The 27,013-nt window shown below is 34.6% G+C and overlaps 1 protein-coding gene across 3 annotated transcripts in view; it reads left to right on the top strand.

Moving 5' to 3' along the window:
* Positions 1-27,013, top strand: part of WWOX (WW domain containing oxidoreductase) — a 1,143,641-nt gene that overhangs the window by 532,201 nt on the left and 584,427 nt on the right. Inside the window, exon 9 of one of the 3 annotated variants that reach the window (XM_074282487.1) lies at positions 1-27,013. This exon is cut by the window's left edge and continues 36,714 nt beyond it. The exons of the other annotated variants lie outside the window; for them this stretch is intronic. The gene's annotated coding sequence lies outside the window, so the exon portion shown is untranslated. 3 annotated transcript variants of the gene reach the window in all.

The raw sequence follows: 27,013 nt of genomic DNA, 5'->3' as shown, positions 1-27,013 counted from the left end.
AACAGATGAACAACTCGAGTAAGAAGTGGTAATATCATTCATTTTTCATCTCTTTCCAAACACCATGCACAATGAGATTGTCAGGGCCTGTTTGTCAGACTCCATGGCTCATTGCAGGTAGACTGATCTTTACAGAGATAAAGCCATCCTGGAGGGTCAGAAGGGGTTACTGAATGGACTACTTTATCTGTCTGCAGCTCACTCGAGTTTGTGAATGGTAGCTTAAACTTGCCAGACACCTTAGTAGTTTTTTAATGGGAAATTATACAGGTAGCATTAGACTTACCCAGTTAAAACACTCTTGCTTAAGCAGTTTGATATGATTAAAAGCCAGTGTGCAAACTCTGGCTATTTGTTCTTTTGTGTTTTCCTTTGCTGAGGTTGTTTTTTGATACCGTGACCAAGAAATACCTTGTAGTGGAATGAACAATGGACATGAAACAGAGACATGGCTTAATAACCCCTAACATTTGCTAACTGTGTATCTGTGGGCAAATCTTCTCCCCTTTCCAAGCCTCAGTTTCCTCATTTGAACATCAGTTAATTTGTTGTTGTGCAATATCCCTCCCCTAAAGCAAGTCGTAAGCAGTATATATTTTATAATAAATATATGGGATTACAAGACTTGCTCATTATTCATACCACTAGTATAACCAAACTTCTGGGTGTGTCTACTCTTCTTTTTCCTATACCAAAATACTTTTCCTTCTTCATCTACTAAACATACCTAAAAATACTCACACTTCCTTTGAGGCATGCATTTTAGAAACCTTGTAGTGCTACAGAAATGTGAGTTATTATTACTATATTCTTTTTGATCCTATTAAAACCATTCCATTCTGTTGACATTTGTGTAGTTATTTCAGGTGGTGATGTTTCATCATTTAAAAAGGAACGTTTTTCCATAGTATTTGAAAGGAGAAATGTTAAATGTTAAGGGTTCTTTTTCTAACCACAATTTCATCAGTTTCTTATTATACATATATGATTATAAAGCAATTTGCATGAAATTTACACCTTTTTGAATTTTGAAAATTGCCTTGTTGAAAAAGAATTGCTGTACTTCTCAATACCACCCTGATTAATCACAGTTATAGAGTAGACATAACACTTTTATTAAACTCTCACTGAGCAGGAAAATTAGCACTTCCTGCAATAACGATACTAATTTCATTAGTGAACGTTTTCATTTATAAAGCTCCACTTCCTTATTCTGCATCTTTTATCTCTTCTTTACTGACTGGAAAAAAAAAGTATGTGTGTGTGTGTGTGTGTGTGTGTGTGTGTGTGTGTGTGTGTAACAATCAATTTCTTGCTATAGTTCTTCACCAAACACAGTGATAATGTTATGTAGACTCCTTGACAAGTCAACTTTGTAACTGGTCACTTTTAAGACTATTACATACTTATTGTCACATGGCAGTATTTGAACTTCTGGAAATTAAACTGTAGCAAGACTCAAATGACAGAATCTTCAAGTTGAAAGAGACCTCCAAGACTACCCTGAGCAATGCCTTCCTGAAATCTGAATCCACTGGACATAGTCCCTACAAAGTGTCTCCATTCCTCTGACTAAATAGCGCCAGTGATGTGAATGAATGAAGAAAACATTTATTAAGCATTTACTATGTGCCCAGCACTAAGATTAGTGCTGGGGATACAAATAGAAAAGTGAGATAGGCTATGTTCTCAAAGAGGTTGCATTTTGGTAGACCATACTTATGAGAGGAATCTGCAGCCGAACAGGGAAGGGCAAGTGTGGAACTTAGGAATTACTGAGGCGATCCATTCCCTTTCTTGGAGAGTTAGTTGTTAAAACTACAAATGCTAAATAAATATGAGCTTGACATACTTACTTAATAGATGTTCATGGTAACTTTTAATCTCTCTGAATCCCTGTTTCCATTTATATTAATATTGGGAACAATGATACTTGAATAAGCCACTTCACAATATTGTCCTTTGTCCTCTATGAAATCTTGTCACTCCACCACTCCTTGTCCAGTCCATTTTTTTCTTCACTTTTTTTCTCTGAAAATCTTGATAACTAACTCAACTTTACCCTGTTCTCAATCCAAAATTTCTTGCTTCTCATCCTACAGTCACTCTTTCTTTTCTAATCCTTGACTACCACCATTCTCCACTTTTTCTGCTCTTACACAATTTCCTGAATGCTATTAAGAGAAGCCACAAAATGATATCTACTGCATTCACCAAAAATTTGTGTTGCCTACCCTCAATTTGGTTTTCATTGTTTTATGGCCATGCTTTTACTCTTCACTTGAACTCCCTCTTATACTTCCTGCAGTCTCTGTTCTAAATCTTCTCTCATCCAGGAATTCTGCTTGAACTTGTGTCCTAGCTGTGTTTTTCGGGTTTTGTGTATGGATGTTTTGGAGATACCTTTCTTTTTCTCAATTTGTTGGGTATCCTGCCTCCATAACAGCTCTAAATGGTGGGGTTTTGTTTTGTTTTGCTTCGTTTTTGTTCATTTCTTCAGCTTTTTGACTATGGACTTTATGTTATTGTCAGGCTCTATGCATTTCTGTAGAGGAATGTCTGAATTGAGCCTTTGTTCTCTTTGAACTTTCTCCTGCTTTTTTGCAGTATTGAGTGTTGTTATTCCAGATGTTAAGGATAGTTCAGGATTGGGACCTACAAGCTTTTAGTGCTTCCAAAGTGATATGATCTGGGGTAAGATCTCATCACAGGCCTGAATCCAGCAAGTTCCCGATCCAGCTTTTGACTTGAGACACACTCATGTGTGTCTCATCTATTGGAAATTTTAATAGATTTATATTGGACTCAGCTATCATTGGTTAGTTGTAAATCTCTGCATGTTCATATTATCCTAATTGCAAGCTTCTATTTGGTTTGAAATTCATGCCCTGTTTATTTCACTGCAGGGTTCAGACTGTATAGAAGCTAGAACTAAGGCTCAGTTGTGGCTCTGGAGTCACTATCACACAGCTACTTTTTGCTTTGCAATTCTCAGTACACTGTCTAGAAATCCCAACTGTAACCAAACCTCCCAAATGTCCCTAGATTGTAGATCCTCTCCTCATTCTGTTCTGGGTCTGGAACCTAGAAATGAGTTCTGAGGGATGAGCTGTTAGTTGATACCTCTTCCCATGACCTCCATCAAATCACCCCAATCCTGGTATGGATTTGGGATCTCAGCTTGCCCCAGAGTGCATGTTCATCTTCTTTCAACCTATGGATTCTAGACTGTTCTTTGTCAAATTTAATGTCAAATTTGATCAAATTTACTCTCAATGTCTGCAGACTCCTCTATTCCTCTAAGCAAATTAGAGCTGGAAAAATGACCGTGATTGTTTTTTCTTAGATTTTCCATTTAGGATTTAGCCTGATGTTCTCAATCTTTGTGGGGAAAAGGGTAGAGGAGTTGAGGTTTACTCAGTGCTAATCTAAGATATATTTAATTTACATACTAATTACATAGGCTACCTGTCCAATGCATATCATCCTATTCTGAACAAAGAGACCTGATCTATAGAAATATCTCCTTTGAGTTTTCTTATTTGGAGAGTTAACCCAATCAAAATAATGATCCTATTTGATGGCATTTATATATTAATTTTTAATTGTATAGTTTGCTTCTTTCTTTTTAAAAAATAGTTTTTTCCAGTTTTTAAATTTATTCACAGGTTGTAGTATCAATATGTAACACTTTCTTGTACTTAAAATGCAACATTCCTTGGTAAATACTCAGAAGGAGATTTTTAAACATGTAAAAAATCAGTTTTCATAAGGTTACATCTTTTTACCTCTTTATATAAGACATGCTATATTAAAAGAGAGATTAAATTTTACTCTGCAGAGTAAAATGCAAACACAAAATTATTTTTTCATTTTTCAGGGCATGCATGGGATTATCATTTATTTATGAGACTTTTTTTAATCTTGAATCTATGGAAATCTTTTCTTGAAGCACAATATAATATTGAATTGGGAATGTTGTCTGACAGTTTCCTCCTTACAGTTGCATAGAATGATTCTACTGTATGAATTTTTTAAAGGAGCCTCAATATACTCTGCATTTGAAAGGAAAGAAATAATCACCGTAATCTTGGAGAATCTTTTAAAGATACTTTCTTCTAGGTTTTTTTTTCCTTCACATTTTAGACAAATAATGTATTTTTTGTGATTTTTAAGACCTCACAACTGTCCAGTTCCTTTATCTTGTCTAAAAATGCATATCCTTACATATATAGAAATTGATTTCATATACTTTTAGAACTGGAAGGAAACTTAGAGATCATCTGAAACCACTCCTCTTTATATGAAAACAAAAAACAAACAAAAAAAAAAAAAAACCTTGGGTCTCATAGAGCACTGGGCCTTGAGATGAAATCCAGCCTTGGACACTTATCCTGTGACCCTGAGAAAGTCATTTTACTTCCTGTTCACTTCAGTTTCCTCAGCTGTAAAATGGGGTTAATAATATCACCTACCTCAAAATGGTACTGTGAAGATCAAATAAGATATTTGTAAGATATCTGGCACACATTAGGCACTACATTAATGCCTATGCCCTTTCTTTCCTCACCTTCTTCTGCTATTGTCTGTTCAGGGATCAAGTACCAGATCTCTAGTGTACAAAATGCTTCCTGGCTCCATCTTAATAAAAAACAACCATTCTGTGGCCCATAGTACCTCTGAGAGGGTAGAACACAACCAGCAACAGTTCTGAGCCATCTTCAGCTCAAGTCCATAACTGCTACTTCCTCAGAGCGTATCTTATTTTTAATTAAATGGGTCCTTAGGAATCATTTGGTCTAATGCTATCCTTTTAAATAGGAGGGAAGATTCATGAATTCTCCATCACTTTTATTATGTAACATACCCAGCATATCTCTTTGCACAATAAGGTACCTCTTTAGCTTATACCCATCCTTCCATGGAAATTTTAAGGTGTCATTTGATCTTTAGTGATACACTATATGTTTTTTTTTTCCATTCAACACCTGGTTCTCTTCCCTGGAGATTTAATTTCCTCAGTCTTTATAGCATTTCTTTGGGACAAGACTATTTGAGAAAGCATATGGGGTATCACTTTAAGAAGGATCATCAAATTCTAGAATTGTAGGCTTTTGCAGTTGTAAGGAGGACACATCACTTCCTTTGACATTGCTTTCTCCTGATTTTGTTCCTACCTGTATAACTATTTGTTCACAATCTCTTTTAAAGGTGTTTTGTGAATACTCTTTTTTGAACATCCCTATCACTTCCTAATGACTCACTGTTCCCCAGAAAACTGTCTCTTATTGCAGGAACAATTAGACAAAATAAATTAATACAAGTGTCTCTAAAAATGTAGACTTCTTTCTACACACATTATCTCCCCTCTTTGTGGATGGAATGAGTCTTTGCCATGAAGATCATCATTTCCTTTGTGTATATTTCCCAAAACTCTACAGTGGGCCCTTCCCCTTGGCCTGTCTTCTCTCTGTATATTCTTTCCTTGGGATTTTTATTTGTTCTCATGGTTCAATATTACCTCTGTACAAATTACTTCTAAACCTGAATATCTCACCTCAATATCTCCCCTGAACTCAATTTCTATGGTAGCATGTACATGTATGTCTTTTCCCCTTGTGCATTCTATAGGCACTCTAAACTCAGCACCCACCAAATGAATCTTATTCTGTTCCTCCTAATCAGCACCTTTTCTAAACATCTTGATTTCTCTTGAGAGTATACTCTCCTGTCAATTACATGGATTTATGATTCCTGGGTAATCTTTGACCCTTCCTTCTCCTCCCTCATATACTCCCAGTTGCTAAGTCTACTTCTACAGCATCACATAATCTGCTCCTTTCTTTGCACTTTCTTTGCACCTAAATATCAACTTAATTCTCTTGCCTGGACAATTGAAGACACCTTCTGTTTGGAGAAGCTATTGCCTATCCCCCTTCCCAAGGCCCCGTTCTTCATCCACCACACAATTGCCAACACTGTGTCTCTAAGGCACAGGTTTGTCCTAGGCATTCTTTCATTCACAAACTTTCTCCCCAGAATAATAAACTCTCAACATGGCATTAAAGGCGCCTGACTTTTGCTTCCTTTTCATCCTTATTGCATATTCTTTTCCTTCATGGAGTATATAGTCCAAACAAAATTATCTGTTCTCTGAGCTCAGCAATACATCTCTTGTTTCCATGAATTTCTATAAACTATCCTCCATGTCTAGAATGCACTTCTTTCTCATTTCCCCATCTGTCAGTCAGTCAACAAATATTTATTAAGTGTTTTATTATCTGCCAGGAGCTGTGATAAGGAATACAAGATTCAAAGAAAGGCACAAACAGACCTTGCTCACATTTCAATAGGTGATTCAACATACAAATCATAATATCCATTCATGATATATTCATTGAAACTCAAAGGTATTCTTAAAGGGTGGGGACTAGAGAATACTAAAGAAACTTCATATAAAAGTTGGGACATGGGCTGATTCCTTATGGGAGCCTTATGGGAAGCTATGAGGCAGAAGTAACAATTTCAGAGACCAGGAATTGGAAGATGGAATGATATATGAATAAGCGGCAATGCACCAGTGTATCTGGATTATAGAATGCATGGAAAGGGACTAAAGTGGGGGGAAAAATCAGAGGCATAGGATGGTACCTGTTTGAAACAGACTTTACATTTCAAGCAGGATTTTATATCTAATCCCGAGTTGAAAGGAAGTCACTGAAGTTTAAGTAGGATTTTGATATGGTCAAACCTGTATGTTTGGAAGGTTTCATTAGTAGCTAAGTGGAAGATATTTGGAATTGGGAGGGACTTGAATCAAGAAAAACAAGTAGAAGACTAACACAGTAGTCCAGAAGAAGATGATGAGGGCCATGTGATTAAGAAAGAAGAGAATGTATAAAATAAATGTCATCAAAGTAAAAATAGTAAGATTTTATAAGAAAAATGATATTTGGTTTAATTGCTAGTGAGGATCAAGGATGCTATTAAGATTGAAAGACTAAGTGACAGGGACCTAGTGCTTCTCTAGCCTATAATAGAAAATTTGAGAAGCAATAAAGATTTTTTTGGGAAAGGAAATGAGTTATGTTTTGAACATATTGAGTTTGAGATTCCTATGGTGCATCCAATTCAAAATATCAAGAAGCAGTTGTTAACATGCTACGGGAGCTCAAAAAAAATATTAGGGCTAGCAATATGAATCTGGGAATTATCTGAATAGAAATGATAATTAAACTAATGATGAAATCACCAGTCAAGAGGGAAAAGAGAAAAGGGCTCAAGACAGTCTCATGTCACAAAAGCAATAAGGAAGAGAACCAGGAGTGAACCCAGGTCTCCTGATTCCAAATTCACTTGAAGTAAAAGAATTGGACAAAGGAAAATTCCTGTATTCCATTATGAAGTATCTAAATTAGAATGAAGTAGATGTATCATCTTTCTCTGAATATAAAACAAAGTTATTTTGGAAGACCCTCTGCATTGGGGAGGTTTGTATTTAGCAAAATATTCACAGCAGTTCTTTTTGTCTTAACAAACAGTGAGAAACAAAGTAGCTGCTCTTTCATTGACACATGACTCACAAATGTGATATAATGGAATAAAATGGAATATTATTTCACCATGAGAAATAATGAATATAAAGTGTTCCCAGGAGTATGAGAAGACATGTAACTAAGAAAACATTACACACAGAGAGAACAATAACATAACTAAAAAGAATAGTAAGGGAATCAAAACCCCAAATGGAATTCTGTGTAATTATAAAACTAGACTCTGGAGAATATTGTTTTTATATTCCTCCAGAGCTGAGCTCAGTTGTTGGCTTGTCCATGAAGCCTTCTCTTGACTTTTCCAGTCATTAGTGCCTTCTGAACTTTATTCACCTCATATCATCCTTATTTATACAAATGTTCTAACCCTAGTACCTCCTCTATACAATTCAGTAGTCTTCATGGTAGGTGGGTGAGGATACAATTAGTTCATAAACATTTGTGAAGTACTTCCACAGTGCCAGGCACTATGTTAAGCACTGGGGAAGCTAGGAAAGGCGAAACTAAATCATCCATATATGACAATAAAATTTAAGTTCAGAGACCTTAACACTTGCCTAGAGTCTGGTGGCACTCAGACCCAACCAATTCCTTGATTTCAGATGTAGTATTCTTTCCAATACATTCTACTATATCTTAATAAACTTTTTTTTGAATTGGATTTTTTTTGGATTAAATTGAATGGAACCAAACATAACAAAATAAAACATATCTGTTGAGTGACAGCTAAGCACCCTCTCTTAGAGGTGGGGACTGGATTTGTAGTTGCCCATAGACGTGAATCTTGATTCTCTCTGTGTAACTGTGAAATCTATTTTCCTTTTTGATGCCCTGGTTTTGTTCTCTACAAAATAATTCGGGGAAGCATATAGGTGATATCTTAGAGGCTTTCCAGTTTAAAATAATATGAAAAAATAGATCTATATAAGTTTTAGGAAGGCAGCAGTTCTTGGTAACCACAGGTTCTATCAACTTCTATTTCTTGAGTCCTTCCTCACAGGATGCTCTCAGGACTGATCAAAGATGTAGGAAACCAGTCCTATGGAACATGGGCCAGTAACCAGAATGAAGGACACAGCAAATGATGCAGAAACAATTTCTTTAGTGTAAGTACATTTTTCTACAACATTAGCTTTATAATTCAGTGGTTCCGATGTTAGTCAATTACAGAAACAACATGTGATCCCCACCTGCTCTCTGTGGGATATTAAAAAATTAAAATTAAAATGTTGCTCTTTCTTCATGTTGAAGGAAGAGCCTTATAAAAGAGATAGTGATGTAAAATAATAACATAGCAACACAAATATGATTTTTAAAGTGAGGTCAAAAAAGTTGAGAAAAGAATTATTTCCCTTTTCCCCTTATTTTTTTTTCATGTTTTACAGTGACATATAACTCTTTTGTTTGCTCAGGCTTTTTTCCTCAGACTTTATATTTTTAGGGGTTTCCACTTCTTTCTGTCATGCAGTTGTGAAGTGAGGATGATGGGGATGGGTTCATAGGTATGAGGCTCACTAAGGACAATACAATACTAAGGATAATACAAATTACAATATCATTGTAAACTGGCATCCTTTAACTTCTTTTGCCCTCAGTTTTCTAGCATGTAAAATTAAGGGCTTGAGTTCAATAAATTACTCCCAAATTCCTTTTGTTTCTAGATAAAAGAAATAGAGAATCTCAGAATTGAAAGTGGCCTTCGAATCTTTATCTTTCAATATGTATCTCAATAAGAATCACTTCTATGAATACCTGAAAAGTGACCATCTCAGTTCCCCTTATGCAAGGCCTTCTTTGAGGGTCTGCAGGCATTCTTAGCCTTTGTAACAGTTCCAGTTAGGAACTTTCCTCTAATAATGAAAACCTTAATTTGTAACTTCTGCCCCTTGTTCCTAGTTCTTCTACGCTCAAACATAGCAAATCTAATCCTTCTTCCACCTGAAGGCCCTTCAAATACTTGACTGTTGTGTGATTCTGGTTCTATGAGCCTGACCCTGAATTTCCTTGTCTACAAATTAAGGCTATTAATAATACTAGCATCAAATACTTCACAGAATTGATAGAAGAAGAATATTGTCCACCCTGTAAAATGCTAGAAATTTGAATTATTATTAATGGTATTGTTATTATTACTGTCATTAATTACAAATACCTAGTTTCTTCTGGAAATCCACAATTACAAATAGTCATTTGGTATAGCTCATGAGGAGCTATGAATACACTGTCAGCCAAAGCTTTATCAGGTCAAAATATGACATAATTTCTTTGGTCTCTCCCTCCTGATACTTATAGATTTTTCAGCCAGCATTTGTTGTTATTTTATATCCTTAATTTTTGTATCACAATGTTTTATAACATTTTTCAAAATCCAGTATTCTGATATTTTTTTTAAATCCATAAAAAAGTTACATATGGTCATTTGAACTAATTGCTAAAATGACACCACATTAATTAGATAATTAAGGACCTTGAACATGTGGCTATTGTATTCATTGGGCTGAAAGCCAACATTTTCTATAGCTGAGAAAATGTGTTATCATAATTCAAAATTCAATTGCTGTACCGTTTTTCATATGAATAGATAATACAGGATGGGTCTTAAATCTAGATTGAAAAAACTAACAACTGGTTTTATTTTAATTAAGTTTTCAAGTACTCCTTCACTATCTCATTGTTTTTAGAGTTTAACCCTTAGTGATTTTGACAACTTGCTTCTCATTCAAATTATCATCTTGCTAATTAACAATAATAATTTTTTAAATTTACTATTAACCTTGAATATGCTCTATTACTCTTATTATTATATGTTAATCAGTGTTGTATAACCTGATTCTGAAGCACTTGTGTTTTTTTTTTTTCTTGTTGAGAATAAAACTTTTCTGTATATTTTAAAGCAGTGTATTGCATAGACATGCATTGTTTTTTAGGTTCCATTGGATTTAAAGACAGGCAAAATCCTTTAGCCTAATGGTTTATTTTTTTGGTTGAGAAACTGAGGCTTAAAGAGAACTGACTTTCTCTTGCTCACCAAGCTGTAGAGTATCAACAAAAGCAAGCCTTTAAATGTTTACAAAGTTCATTTGTCATCACAGTATTGTGAGATAGATGAGTGCAGGTATTATCCCCATGTGGAGAGAGATTGAGCCTAATTGTATTTGGGAAACTGAACAAAATCTCTCTTTTTTTTAAAAATTTATTTTATTTAAAGAAATAGAATAAGAAAAAAGAAAAGCAAAAGGGAATATAAAACAAAATGAAACAAGACAAAAGAGGACATTGTCATGTGCCTCACAGAATATAAGGGAGGGCTCAAGATATATAACAACAAATGTCAGTTCAAGAAAGTATGTGTGTGTGTGTGTGTGTGTGTGTGTGTGTGTGTGTGTGTGTGTGTGTGTGTATATATGAGTGCATATATGTGTGTGTGTGTGTATTAGAAGAAATTATAGGCATTAATGTCTTATCTTTACTTTCTTGTAAATTGTTCTTTTGTCTGAATGGAGCTTTCAGTGATCTCCAACTGCTCACTACTACAAAACCCCCTTATTAACACTGATATTTTCTTACTGAGTTTTATGTCTGCAAATTATAAGATACCCCTATTATCTCTAGATAATCAAAATTGTAGGTGATCCAAATGTTTCCGTCATCATTCTGTAAGTAGGCTGTTTTGTGTTATCAGTGATTGCTTGTATGCCAAAGGAGACTCCACAACATCTTTAAGTACATGTATGACCAGAAAAAAAGCAAGCTGGCAGTATAGTAAGGGTGAAACATGAGATAAGTCTTACTGCGGTATTGGTATCCCAAATGTTAAAGGATATACATACACATATATAAATGGCTTTGTTTGGTAGCTTCTTTGTTGCAGTTTTGGAAAACTGAATTAGAAGCACATAGAATGAAAATAGCTGTTTGAGTTCTAGTCTGCACCCATGGAGGGAATATTCACTTTGAAGTGATCATCCTCTGTCATATTGCAAAAACATGAGAAATCCTGAATTCAATTCTAGATCTTTCTAGTCTAAGTTTGAAATTTATAGGATTTCAAGATTTAGAGATGAAAGAAACATTGTCTTTTCCTACTCTCTTATTTTATAGTTTAAGAAACTGAGGGGACAGACGATAAATAATTTGCCAAAGTCATACAAATAGAAGTGGCAGGAATGGAATAAGCCCATTCTGATTAAAATCTAGTATTTATTCCATTATGTAATATTTTTCTATTCTGTCACATGATTATAATGCACCTAACGTTCATTATGGTTTTGTAAAAGTACATTAGGTGAAACCGTGGTAGCGGGCAGTTATTTCTGAAGGAACATTGAACAAGTGACTGGACAAGGTTGCAGTAGTTTTTGCATCATTACAGTGGTGTTTGGTTGTCTGAATGACGTTCATTGGTAGGGCAGGGTTACACAGGGTCTGCCTGTTTCAGCGAATTTGCCATGTGCCTTAACTTATCAAGGTTATTTGTCAGCAGAATTATGTCTTGTAACTTTAGCCTCCATTTCTTTAGATGACAGGACTTAATGCAAAAGTTTTCCCCATCCCCACCAGTAGTCTAAGTTGATTTCATATCCTTTTATTTTATAAAGTTTTGCTTATCAGGTTTGTCATCCTCCATTTGAAATTAAAATGTGTGGTCTCAAGATGACCTTAAAGTAACTGACCCCCAAATCTAATCACGCCGAGCGCCCGTGGAAATCGACAAATATGTCAGGTGTAACTTGGAGCATCAAAACATTGTTTTAAATATTTCATTTGCAAGCAAGGAAAGGATCATTCTTCAGTGAGTCCTCTGAGTGAAAAAGAAGGCAGGGACACTGGCAAGTGTACGCTTTGCTGTTGTATAATCAGTACTCGTTATCAGGGGGTTCATATGAGTTGAAAATTTAGAGTTATATATTCTGTGTGAGTGAATTATTGATCACATTTACTGCTGGAAGAATGATCCTAAATGGTCAATACATGGTCAAATAGTGTCAGGTGAAGGTAAAAATAAAATAAACTAAGATCTATATTTTTGATAGGAATGGTTGTTGCCTGATTTTATACTTGTGATTTGGGATTATTATTGAATACTGCTAAAATTTATACTTCAGGGTTCCATGATTTCATCATGCGTGAATCTTCTCAGATTACAGTGCCCTCTATTCCTTTGAGGTAGAGCAGCATTGTCTGATACAAAGAGCACTAAATTCAGAGTCAAAAGATTAAGGTTTGAGTATTACTGCTAATATCTCTAAATTGCATGATTGGAAAATTGGTTCACATCTTTAAGCCTCAGTTTCTTTGTTTGCAAAATAAAAAGTATAGTAATTGTGCTCTTTATCTCAGAATATTATCATGAAAGATTTGTGATTTATAAATCTTAAACCATTATTATATAATTGGAAAATATTTAATGAAGTAATTAAAAATGTATTTTAACAACACATTGTTGTAATACAAGATGTCAGAAACTTTAAACAGTTTCATGAATTGCTGTGTAACAAATAATTCGTCATTTATATTCTAAATCTGCCCTTAAGTACACTGGTTAGTATCTCAAGACCTCAGAGTCAGGAGGTACTTCAAACCCAAATCTGACCAAGAATCACCTTGACTCTAGCCCCCTCCACATACTGCACACGTTCTGCAGTTTTTGCTTGAAAAGATTTGAGAATTCTCAAAGAATTGCATGTTTATAGCAGAATGTTTTTGTTATAGTAAAGAACTATTAACAAAGTAGGTGTTCATGGCTATGCAAATTGTGACATATGAATCCATCACTATACTAAAAGAAATGATGAACATGAGGAATATAGAGAGGCATGTTATACAAATATGTTATACGAAGTGAAGACAACAGAATCAAGAAAACAATATACACAATGATTAGAGCAATTGAGGTAGAAGTAATATTAGTAACAAAACAATTGAAAATGAATGTTGCAAAGTTATAAGGAATGAGATTAGTCCCAAGGAAGAGATATGAGAATGTTTTTCCTTTCTTTGCAAAAGTGGGGGGGGGCAGGAATGTATATTTAAAACCACAGCATATAATGTCACCCTTAACTGTCATATTGGAGATTTTTGCTGAAAAAATTTATTTTTCCCATTTTTCCTTCCTCCTGCATAAGATAACTCTCTGGGGAAAGGAGGGAGATGTTATGTTGGAAAATATAGGTGACATAAAACTAAACAGTATCAAATAATATGATTTTTATTTTAAAAAAAGAATGATTTATATTTAACAACCATAGGAAAGAATTGAAAGGGCAGTAGCCCTTGTGTCAGGGAATTTAGGTTCAACTATTGCCTCTGTTATTTTTAACTTATGTGACACTGATCAAATGAGTTACTAAGTCAGAGTCTCAGTTCTTTCAGAAATAAGGGGTTTGGGATAGATGGTCTTTGAGATCCCTTCCCTTTCAAGACCTTCAATCCTGTGATCTTTTGTGATATCTTTTATTCTTTGTATGCTTAAGAATACTCTTTTTTAATTGGGAAAAAGTCTGACCTCATGATTTTTTGGGGGTTTTGTTTTGTTTTGGTAAATGCTAGGAAATCTTATATTCTATTTGGATATTCCTTTTGAGTTTATTATGGTACAATATATTGTTTTAAATCTACTTTCTGAGTTTTTCCAGTACTTATTAAGAAAGCATCTAGCTTTTCTCTGTGGAAAATAATAGTAACTTTTGATTTTAGATATATAATTTTATAATGTTAAGAAGAACCCTTACACAATTTGTGTAGTTTTTAGTGTACATGAATTTTGTACTTTGTCAAAGATTTTTTCTGTATTTATGTAAATGATTTTATAGTTTGGTATACTTTTATTTCTCATGTAATTAATTAACTCGTTTTACTAATGTTGAAACATCTTTGCATGTATGTAAAATATGTTTTCAAGGAATTATCTTTCAGGATCAAGACATCTAGAGGAAAGTCCTCCTTCAACCCCAGCAAAGTAGATATTTCCACCAGAGAATTTACAAAAGGAAATAGACAAAAGATGCATAAAAGAAGGCTTAGTAGGCTACAATCTGCAGAATTGGAGAAATTTCATTAGGATTTTATTGCTCTAGATTATTTGAAATTGGTCATTAAACATTTATGAAGTAACTGCCATGTGCAAGGCACTGTACTGTGTATGAGGGAATCAAAGAAAAGCAAAAGACGCTCCCTTCATGCCAGGAGCTCACAGTTTAATTGGGGGACAACATGCAAATAATTATGTACAAACAAGATATAGACAGCACAAATGGAAATAATCAACAGAGGGAAATCATGAGGGAATCAGAAAAGGTTTTCTATAAAAGGTGGGATTTTAAGTAAAAATTCAAGGAAGTTAAGAAGCAGTGATGAAGGAGGCAGAGCATTCCAGGCTTAAGGGGCAGCCACTGAAAATATCCAGAATCAAGAGGAAAAAGTTTCTTATCTGAAGGAGAGCAAGGTCTATATATAACTGGATCTCAGAGTAGCTGAGAATGCTGTATAGTGAAAAAAAAGAGTAAAAAGTTAAGAGAAAGCAAGATTATACGTGGCTTTTAATGCCACACAAATTATATATTTGATCCTGGAGGGGAAAGGGAGCCACTGAAGTTTATTGAGTCGGGAGGTGATCTGGTCAGAACTGCACTTTAGAAAGAGCATCTGTGCAACAAACACTGAAATAAAAAATAGGAAAAAAAAAAAACAGTTCAGCAAAACTAACATCTATTGATTATGACAACACATGCAGTGTTCATATCATAGGTATGCTGGGACCTCTGCAAAAGTGGTAATGAGGTACATTTTAGCATCTCTTCTCCAGGGCTAAACTTGCCCATTATATTTCCATAGTGTTGGAATTATTCTTTAATGAACACAAACAGTATTCTTATGGTTACGAGGAGTATTATTAAGAGAAGTCAGCTTGTGAAACAGGATGTTGTCAAAAGATGGATCTTGAATCATCATGATGTAATAAGAAGATTTCTGAACCTAGAATCAGGAGACCTGAGTTCAAATCTTTTCTTTTCATTATAAGTGATGTAATATTGAATGTGTCTTTCCACTCTTTTAAGACTAAATTTCTTTTTCCTTGGGTACCAGTAATATTTGCATTGCCTTACCTCACAGTTACTTTACAAATTGCCTTGTTTGTGCTAAAAGTATTATATAAATAGGAAAATATTATTATTTTTACCATTACTAAGGACTCAAGAGAGCACTAAAATATAATATTCCCTTCCTATGTCTTCCTGCATGTGGCAAATTTCTTTTTTGTTCAGGTACATTTGGCACTGACCTCTGCTGGAAGAGGCCTAGGGATACCATTCACTATCCCCCTCCCAACATGCATTGCAAATAGATGGAATTGATGCAGTGAGAAAATAACAATAATGCAGAGGGCAGAAATGTCAAGCCATCAGGTAGGGGGATGATCTGGTGTAGAAGGCACTGAACCTAATGCAGTATTGGTGATCCAAAGGATTTTAAATTAAGTGTTTTTGACACATAGAATCAAAAGTCAAGGACGAAGCTGCTTTTTAAATGTTCTTGCTGAAGAGCCCAGAGTAGATGTAATTGAACCTCTCAGGTGAAGAGCTTTATTAGAGTAAACTGGTTAGTGTCTCACCTTCATTCTGGGATATTTAAGGTATCTCCCTATATCTGGTCTGTGACATTGCTAAAGGGCTTCCGGCATCTCCAGCATTCCTAGAAAAATAGGAGGAAGGATGTACCAGTGTAAAGAGCACCCAGACTGTGAGACAAGAAGCCCAAACTTGAGTCCGGGCTCTGTGGCTTCCTATGTGTGTAACCTTAAGAAAGCACCTCCCTCTCTCTGGCCTCTCTCAAATGTAAATTATTTTGTCAAATTTAATTGTAAATATTATCTTTTATTACTACTAGTCTGATGCTACCCTCTTTTACCTATGCTGGAGTTTATCATATACATTGTGCTATGTATATTAAAAGGTACATATATTAGAAGGCCACCTGTATAAAATTAGACAAGCCATTTAACCTCGATGAGCCAAACGAGGACGTCAGCCCAAATGATTCACCACAGGATTTTAAGCAAATGCTATATGCCTTAAAGTATGTTTGGAAAAGGAAAGACATTTTCTTATGGAGCTTCCAGTTTGATATGGGAATGATAAAAACATTATTATATAAAAATATAATCTATAAAATTATTTAAGTGCATTAGAGACATGTAAAGTAGAGTTGGAGGCCTAGTTTGGAGTTATAGTTAACTTGCAAGAAAATCAGGAGGGGTTATCTACAGGAAGAAGTGGCAATTGAGTTGTTTTAAAGGATACTAGTGACTTAAGAGAAGATGAGAACAGAGGTCTTTTTATAAGAAAAAATGCTAAAAATTTTCAGGAGACAATAGAAGAGCAGAGTATTCTTAGAAGACTGAGTCTACATTGGTAAAAGATAGGGATTTGGACTTTACTTGGTAGACAACATGTAACTACAGACATTTTTTTTCCTTTATAAGATAGGAATGACATAACCTGATAAGTTCCTTCTAATTTCAGAGGTCTATGATATGGTTTTTTTTGGTATGTTATTATTTTTATTGAAGTGAAAGAGCCTGCCAAGAAGTTAGATTATTGGAGGAGGAAGAGAGAGAGAAGGCTTTGATAGCTTGTGCCTATGTTAAAATTTTTCAAGATTCACTATTCTTGTGAATTTACTCATATTTCAGGCCTTTTTTCACCCATCTGAAATTTATGGGTACTGTGCTCTGTTCCCTAATAACCTTTTCTCTACTGTACAAAGTGACAAGTAGTTCATTTGTTAAACTAAACTAGAAAAGTTTAGAAAGTTTTTGTGAACTTAATGTTACTCACACACACATACACCCTAGGTAACATTTTCATTTTAAAAAGGCATTTCCCTAGATAATGTTTTAACTCATACAAATGACTTTAGATTAAAATTTCACATAAATGGCAGAATAATTGTGGGAGGAGAGAGGAAAGAAGTGGGGTAAGGGAGATAATTTTGAGCATATTATCCAAGTATTTTTGTTATCTCTCACATGTAACTGCTGTTGTGTTTAGAGTTCTCAATCACACACTGAAGTGGTTATCAGACTCTGACAGATGCCATATAAGAGATCAAATCTAATTCTAACTATATAACCTTTGAGAAAGACTTTATCATCATAGATTCGCCTCCAGCCAAGAGAAATACCAAGCTTTAGCCACAGCCCACAAGACGCCCAGGGGGAAGGAAAATATAGATACCATACACTACTCCTCTGGCTTCCTTTCTTTGAGTCATTATACCAAATGAGACACACTGAGAAATAGCCGCATTAAAGATGATTCCCATCATTACCAAACTATGCAAACCTATCTTGTCTGAGCTCTAGAAACTCACATGATTCAGAGACATTCTCTGTAAGACAAGGATCCCTCAGAGTATCCAATCTATCAATACTGATCTTTTCCTCTTCCTTAATAAATAAATAAATAAATAAATTATTTTGAAGAATATCCCGATTTCTTTTTTTTTTTTTCATGTAGGGCTGAACCTGCTTTCTTCCTGTGCTATTAGTCTTTAGAAACTAAAGGCTAGTCTTTAGAAACTGTCTTAGTCATTACCGCAAGTTTTAATATGGTCACTGGCAGTCAGTCCATTGGTATGTCATCTACTTAGTACTTAGAGTATAATTTTTAATGGAGTTAGAAATTGAATCTGAGTTCCAAGATGTTAAGTAAGACTAGTGATAGATTTGGGGAATGGAAGAGGGCTAATGGGAGTTTAACAGAGTAATTAAATGCCAGGTACAAGGGGTGATGCTATGGTCAAAGTCAGACTCTTTTTCGGAACACTAGATGTGACTTAAGTTGATGATGTTGTATTTGACAGGTTTTTTTCAGGGGTTTCAGTTGCTGGATTGAGCAGACCAGTGAACCTATTATTTTTTGGTTTTATTGTTAATGATGGCAATGAGAAAAATAATAGTATTATAAAAGTATGGAGGAATACTGAAAAGTCATATGACTAGGCATCAGGAAACCAGTGTTTGAATTCTGGCTCTTCCTGTTAATTAGCTTTATGATTGAGTAAGTTGTTTAACCTTTCTAGCATGTAGTTTCCTTATTTATAAAATAAGAGATTTAGATGAAATTATCTTAAAGGTCTTTTTTATGTTATATAACATAGTCATTTATCATAACAATATTTCACATATTTTCATTATTTGTATATTTCAGTATTTGGTTCTGTGGTATCAGTATGGTATCCAGTAGCAAGCATTACAATCCCATGCTAGTTCATCTTGTGCAACTCTCATCCTTGTCCTTACATAAATCCACCAAAAGGATATGAATTTCTTTCCAGATCTCTTAATTTTATGTGTATATCATTAAAAAGGCATGAGTCTTTTTTTAAGATCGCTTAATTCTGTGTGTGTATACACATAAATATATGTATATGTATATATCAGTCTGTCACCTAAGAAATATCTAGAGTATCTTTCACTCTCTCAACATGACCAGTCCATCTTTTTCTTTACTTTGCTATATTCAGAAGAATAAACACACATGTGTATATCTATGTATTTATATATGTATATTCTTTTTATGGTGTCATTTATGCCACTTTTTGGATTTCTAATATATCACAATTAATTCACACTTAGCCTAGACTTTCCCATTACTCTTTTAATTTGCAGCCATACACCATCCTCAAAAGTATATTTGAGTTAAAAAAAAAAAAAAAGATGGGCTATAATTTTTTCTTTGACCTTCCAATTTTTTGGCATTAAATTATTTATACTAAGAGTCAGGAAATGGCTGCTCCAATAAACTTTTTAATCCTTTTATCAAAGATCCTTTAATTAATATTTACACATACATATGTGTATATATGTATATATGCATATATAAATACCTTTGTGTGTAATTCATTGTTGTCATTAAAGGTTGTGTTTACTATCAATTATTTTCTGCATTTGTTTATAAGGTTTTAATGTTCTAATTTATGCTCAGCTTTTGTAAAGATTTCATGAACATCTCAAATGCAGTACTTTCTTTGACCAATCAGTGATTGTAAGAGAGCTGTCTAAATTTTCTGAAATTGTTTATAAATCTTTGTTTCTTTTTTATCTTTTTTTTCAGCTTGTCTAGGTCTAAATGGGTATATTGAAGTCCCCAACTATTATACTATTTATTCCTATAATCAGATTAGCTCTTAATATGATAGAGGTTCTTAAACTTGTGTATCATGTATGTATATATCTATATGTGTTTGTGTGTATGTACATATAAATATGTATATGTATGTATATATGTACATATATATGTGTGTGTATATATATATGCTTTTTTCTAGATAGTATTAGTTGGCACAAAGAAATTATTTTCATGCTGGTACTTTTATACATGCTTATAAAAGAACACTGTAATGTGACATTTCCAAATATTTCATACACTGATATTTCTTATCACAACCACATGCCCAATAAAATCTTCACCAATTTCTTTAATTGACTTTAAATTGAAAATCTTAAAACCATTCTTCCATTTAGTTGCAACTTCATTTTGTCTTCTGGTTTCATTTATAGTAAGAATACCAAGATTGATATCATTCAGTGTGTCTAATCATGTGTCTACTTATTATTCACTTATAGAATACTAATGGTGTTGTTAATGTTTAAAGAGTTTACAAAATCTGCTAGTCTTAGTACTCTGTGTAAATTTTTTTCATCACTAAGTGATCAATACATTGGTAATAAACCACTTTATGCATGTCAGGGTGGACCACAGAATAGGTACATTGTCTGTTTCTCAAACTAATAGAAATCTTTCCAGCATTATAGAATTTGCCAGAGAGAGTAGAACTTTCATGGACCCAAAATCATCTCTATATTATAAAGGAGCAGTAGAAATTTGTGCTAAAATTATGAGCAAATAATATTCATAACTTGAATTTCTCTAATACTTTAAGTTGTATTGTTTATGTTCAATTTACAAGCTTTTATTTTTTTATCCTTCTCATCCCCTGTCCACCCCTTACTGAAACAGAAGGGGAAAAAAACCCTTCTAACAAATATTCATTGTCCAGCAATATAAATCCCCATATTGACCAGGTCCAAAAATATGCAGCTCATTCTGCATATTTAGTACATTACCTCTCTGTCAATACAGACGTAGCATTCTTCATCACCTGTCCCCTTGATTCATGATTGATCATTGCATTGATCCAAGTTCTTAGTTTTCCACATTGTTCATTTTTATAGTGTTATTATAAATTATCCAATTTATTCTCAATTTTACTCTATATCAATTCACAAAAGTATTCTGTTTTCTTTAAAACTTTCCCTTTTTGTTTTGTCTTACAACAGAATGTTTTTATTACATTATTGTAAAATAATTTCTTCAGCCATTCCCCAACTAATAACCTTAGATTTCCTTCCTTTGTTACAACAGAAGAGTTACTATAAATAAATTTGTACATATACCTTCCCCTTTTTCTTTGTTCTAGTTAAGATATTGGCCTAACAGTAATAATGCTGGGTCAAAGAATATTCACAATTTTGTAATCTGGGGACATAGTACCAAATTGTTTTCCACTTTGGCTGGACCAGTTTACAACTCCAACCACTGTGTAAATGTGCTTGCTTTCTTGCAGCGTTTCTGATGTTTGCCACTTACCTCTTTTGATAACTTTGCCTGTCTGATGGGAATGCAAGAGAACTGCAGAGATGCCTTAATTTTCAATTCTTTAATATAATTGATCTTTATAATACTTTTTCACATTATAATAGAAAGCGTGGACTTCTTCTCTTGAGAATTGCCTATCCATAGCCTTCAGCTATTTAAGACTTAAAAGGGCCTTTCCTCTTCTATCACACCAATTCAGTGAAGTAGTTAGTGTGTTACATTTTACAAATGAGAAAAAAAAAAAGAGGTAGAAAAACTCACTCGGGTGTGAGAAATGACCACTTGCTTGTGGTCAATCAGCTTTTAAGCTACAGTCCCATTTTTTACTTCTCCCTCTCAAGTGCCAAGTGCCAAATGCTTTTTGGTTCCAGCCTGGAGCTTTTGGTACCTCACTTGGAGATGAGCAAAGCATCCTAATGAATGGCAATTCATTGTTGTCAGAAATCATTACCTTTCTTAAGTGACATCCTTTTTCTATGCCCATTTACTTGTTGTTTATTTAAATCAAACATCATTTCTTCTTAGCAATGAATAGCAGGAATTTAGCACTTTTAAGATTCAGTAGAAATAGGGAATATCATTAGAAAACCCTGTAATTTAGGAAAAGAATGATTGAGTTTACAGTCAGCTTGTTGATAACAATTTGGCAACATGGGACCAAATGGACTTTTCCTCCCCTTTATCTTTAATTTTTCTTTTCCCAACACACTCTGCATTTTGCAACTTCTGGACCTTTGTCCACACTCTTCCTCAGGCTTGTGATTTCATCTTTTCTACCTAGTCTTCGAAAATCTAAATGTAGTGCCACGTACTTCAGTCTCAGTCAGTAAATCAACAAACATATATTAAGTTCTTACTATATCTCATACCAAGTATACAAATACCACACTTGATACATACTCCCAAGGAATTACAGTCAATTGAGTGAAACACCAAGAAAAAACACACACAGATAAAATATTAAGAGAATCAATTCAATTCAAACCAATTTAGTTTGAAGATAAAACATTAGCAGTTGAGTTTGGAAGCAGGAAAGACTTCATGTGAAAGTGATAGTTTCACATATATCTTAAAGAAAGTGAGGGATGGATTTTATGAAATGGAAATCAGAACATTCAAAGGATGAATAATGTCAAGAATAAAAGCTAAAGGCAAAAGATGAGGTGCCCTGTATGAGGGACAGCACAAGGCAAATTTGACTGGACATAAAGAGCAGGAATGGGAGTAATTTATAATGAGGCTGGTAAATTTATTTTAGGTAGTTAAAAGACTTTAAAAGCTAAACAGATGAGTTCATATTTCATCCCACAGGCGATGGAGAGAATTGACTGATTAGGAGTGTCATTTTGTCAGATCCACACTTAAGGAAAATCACTCTGGTGGTATTGTAGAAGGTAGCTGAAGAGGGGAGATCCTTGAGACATGGAGAACAATTAGCAGATCATCCTCTAGTGTTGTGGTTAAGAGGGTTGGAGCATAGATGGTTACTGTGAAAAGGAGAGGAAAGGTCAGTTGTGAGAGAAACTGTGAAGGTAGAAAATGCAAGATCTAGCCATGATTGTGTTATATAAAGGAGAATGAGGAGATAATTGAGATTATGAATCTGGGAAATTGCAAGAAAAAGATGGTGTCTCCTATTGACAGAAGGGAGTTTAGAAAATGATTTTCATAAGTTTTGGGGGGGGTGATAAATTCCAGAAGCATTCTTTTATTTCCCCTAGGGGTAAGGACATTGCCCCCTTGCACATTATTTTTCACTTATCTAATATATTTATGTAACAAAGTTTGATTGACTTGTGTACCATTCTTTATAGCACACAGATATTCCCTCCTTTGGTCTAGTTTTCCACAAGGAAACGTGTGGGTACCTTAATTTTGACCACATGCAGTTCATTATTGGGGTATTTATAATGTCTGATTATTTTTTAAAAAATAGTTCTCTAGTTTATCTTCTGAACTGAATATTCAGGGTTTTCAATAGAAAATGACAGTGAGCAGTTGGTTGCTAAGTCAGAACTTCAGTTTTACAAAAGGGAGTAACCTTTGTATCTTCTTTTTTTTTTTCCTTGGAAAAATCTTAGGCATAACTGGTTTGAGTGCCTTTCCAAGAAGCAGATGCGAGAAGAGCAGTCTGTCCCATTCCCCACCCTGTCATGGTGGCCATGAACAAATGGTTATCTCTCATTCTTTGGTGATTCTTCTTTTCTAAATATGTCACCAAGCAACAATTTAAATATAGACATATATTGAAACCATGGTGAGTTTGGAAGTTTTTTGGGGGGTCCCATCAGACTTCCATTGAACAATCCAAGCAGATTTATGGAAGCAGTTACAATATTACCAGCGCTGCATTACCTGACAACAAAGAAGCATCTTTTGGGGAGTAGAGAGTCACATCAAGCACAGATGATTATGAGCTAAGAGCCACTTGAGGAATGAGGAATGAGGAAACTTCAGGGAAGGCAATCGTTTGTGTAGGACAGACTTTGCCTCAAGAGTAACTGAAGAGAGAAGGGACTTCTTTTGAACTTCTCTGTGATGAAAAAAGGGACTTTCAGCAGGACCAGGAGTTATGACTCATCCTTTTGCCTCACATGTTCCCTGACTCTATTTCTATTCTCTAAGTTTGAACCCAGTCTTGACATAGAGACTGTATCTGTTGGTAAGAATCGGGTGTCACAGGTTTTGTACCAACTGTTCTTACAAAATCACTTTGCTAAAAGCTAATTAAGCCTACTGGCTGATGGATAATGGAAAACACACCAATAGGAACACAGCATGTGTGTGTGTGTGTGTGTGTGTGTGTGTGTGTGTGTGTGTGTGTGTGTGTGTAAAATATATGGATTGAATTTGGCATCTTTATATTCTCGTTTGACCCCGTTCTTTATACTTTATAAGTACTGAGTCTTTATCCCTCTTTAAACTTTTATCTTCCCAGTACTGGCCACATTGCTCTCCATACAAAATAAGCACTCAATAGTTGGTTATTTAATTGAATCAAATGTAATCATTGATATTTGTGGACTAAGTGAAAAGAAAAGGGAGAATCTTCCCAGGTGGCTCTACTTTGTATTGCTCTGAATGAGAACATGCTTAACATGCATTTTGCAGATAGGAAGACACAGTGTAATTCAGACAGCTTCAGTTTTAACTGTGTGCAGTTCTAGGCAAACACATTAAAATGAGCAATCTACCAGTGATGGGATGCCTATGGATGGTTCACTATTTAAATACACAAATTATGTCTACTCTTTATCCTGAAAATTATACTTAGGACTGAGCCACACATATCAATAAATATTTAAATACATTAAAAATGCAGTTTCATTGATGTGGGGGACTTTTCCTACTAATTCAGTTTCTAAAATCCTCACATTTTAATAATAAACAGTTCCCTAAATAAGTTTTGCTACAAATATGCATCCACTGGCCTCTAACCTTCTGGCTATAAACCTCTCCACATTTAGCTATAATGGTTTCTGAATTTCAGGCACATCATCTATCATTAGATCTATACTTGAATCCTTTCCAGGCATGGCCTTCAAGATCACAGGGTCTCCTTCATACCAGGAATAGCCATCAGCAGACTTTAGTGGAGGCATTCAATAAATTTTTGTTCCTAATAAAAAGAGAACTTTTTTTAACTAATGCTCACAATTGTGGTCAGAGACCTTACCCAAAGGAGGATTTACCTTCAGTCAGACATTAATTTCTTATACCTTCACACAAATTGGTCAGCAGGCCTGAGGAGGCCTTCCAGAATATTTGCTGCTCTGGTCCCTGTTCTCTTATGCAACTGGTAAAGTAAAGAATACAACTACCTCCTATCTCTATCAGCTAACAGAGCTTATGCCCCCAGGAAGACTATTTTTTATGAACCTCATGTAGAATGTCTAACCTGAAAACTGGAGTCACATTCTGAGGACAACTTATGTAAATTTAAACTCTGATCACAATTGAGATAACACATAGTTTTTATTGCCTCTGAAAATGTAACAATATTACCTACATTTTAACTTTTAAAAGTTGTTTTTGATGACTATTTCTTAACCAATTGAAAAAAAAACTTACCTTTTTACTGACAGTCTGACCGTGAATAAGTTGTTTGAGCCCTTTGAGCCTAAGCGTAGCCATAGGTGGTACAATGGGGATAATGATACATTCATTGCGTAATTTCAGGGGTGTTGTGAGACCTGCATCTCTGAGATCAGGTAGCTCTACATCATAAGATATTCTAATCTTACAGTGCTCTCCTTAGACTTACTTCCTTATCCCTCTTGAGGCAGATTTGACATTCGCAAATATTTGGGCAAAGACAATCTCTTCTTGACAGTAAAAGAGGCTGCTTTAAATTGGGGGGGAACACAAGCTGGGTTGATGCTAGGGTATGTGCAGAACAGCAGATGCAAGAAGTTGAAGAATGTGACAGGAGCAGAGACACTGGTTGTCCAGTTGTCACGCTGAAGGCTGTTCTTTAAACTGCGTTAGCCTGGGAAGACTAGTTTTGTAATTGGCCTCTATTCTACCTTTCCCATAAAAAAAATAAATAAATAAAAATTAAAAACAAAACAAAACAAAACAAAAAAAAAAAACTTTGTGTCAAAATGTTGAGGTATCAGCCAAGAATGCTGTGGTTAGGCTCAGTTCAAATATCTCATCAATATTAACCAGTGATCGAATTGCCAGTCACCTCAAGGAAGAGAACCTAGGCACAGTGACTTTAGAATAATAAGACCTGATTTCAAGCCTCCGTGGCTCTGACGCTTAACAGTTATATCATCCTAAATAGGCATAAGGTTTTACCTTGGAGATCTTTGCTCAGATGCTTGTGGGAAAAATTATCCAAGAACAACTACTGCTTCGTAGAGATATTATGATATTATGATTATGAAGTACTTTGTAAATCTTAAAGTGCTATTGAAATGATTATTAATATTATTATTTCTGCTGCTATGACTTATTGTTCTTCTACCACTAGTTGTTGAGGGGGAAAAAGGCCACTGACCATTTTCTGTACAAACCTATGTGAATGACTGTAGTGTTTGTAACAATGCAAATATTGACTTCTTATTTCAATAGATATCCAGATTTATTATCCCTCAAGGTAAGTATTGATTTTACCTTTGTCTCAGTCAATATTTGCCTCTTAGGTCAATACATGTGGATATTCACCTCAGATTCAGTCAATACCCATTTCATATTACAATATATGATGTACGTATATGAAAATAAAGGACATAATTATAAAGAAAATACAGTATAGATAAGAGAAAGTTTGAACAATATGAGTAATTCCAAGGGTTTCTTGTATTGCTTTCTTGAGAGAAGAGATTCTTTTTTCATTAAATATGTAATTTTTTTTATCAGAACTAGTATTTTGAAGCATGAAATGAGTCTTTTGGCAGCAATTTGTAGATCATAATTTGTTCACATTTCTATTTTACTTTGTTTGTAAAGGACTTTTCTTAAAATAACCATATAACCTGAAAACTGTAAATATTATCCCTATTTTATAAGTTGAGTTTTATTGTTGTTACTAAGTGGGTCCAGAGGATTTAGTTGTCTTATCACATAGCTCACAAAAAAAAAAGAAAGAAAAGAACCTGAACGAAGACTTTTTAAAGATAAATGTTCATAAATTTAATTAAAACATTAGTTATAGGGGCAGTTAGGTAGTGCAGTAGATAGAGTACCAGCCCTGAAGTCAGGAGGATCTGAGTTCAAATCTGGCCTCAGACACTTAACACTTCCTAGCTGTGTGACCCTGGGCAGGTCACTTAACCCCAATTGCCTCAGCAA

Source organism: Sminthopsis crassicaudata, chromosome 1, assembly GCF_048593235.1.
Source record: "Sminthopsis crassicaudata isolate SCR6 chromosome 1, ASM4859323v1, whole genome shotgun sequence".
NCBI classification, from domain to species: domain Eukaryota; kingdom Metazoa; phylum Chordata; class Mammalia; order Dasyuromorphia; family Dasyuridae; genus Sminthopsis; species Sminthopsis crassicaudata.
The sequence above is the reverse complement of the archived record's forward strand: the minus strand, read 5'-3'. Positions and strand labels throughout refer to the sequence as shown.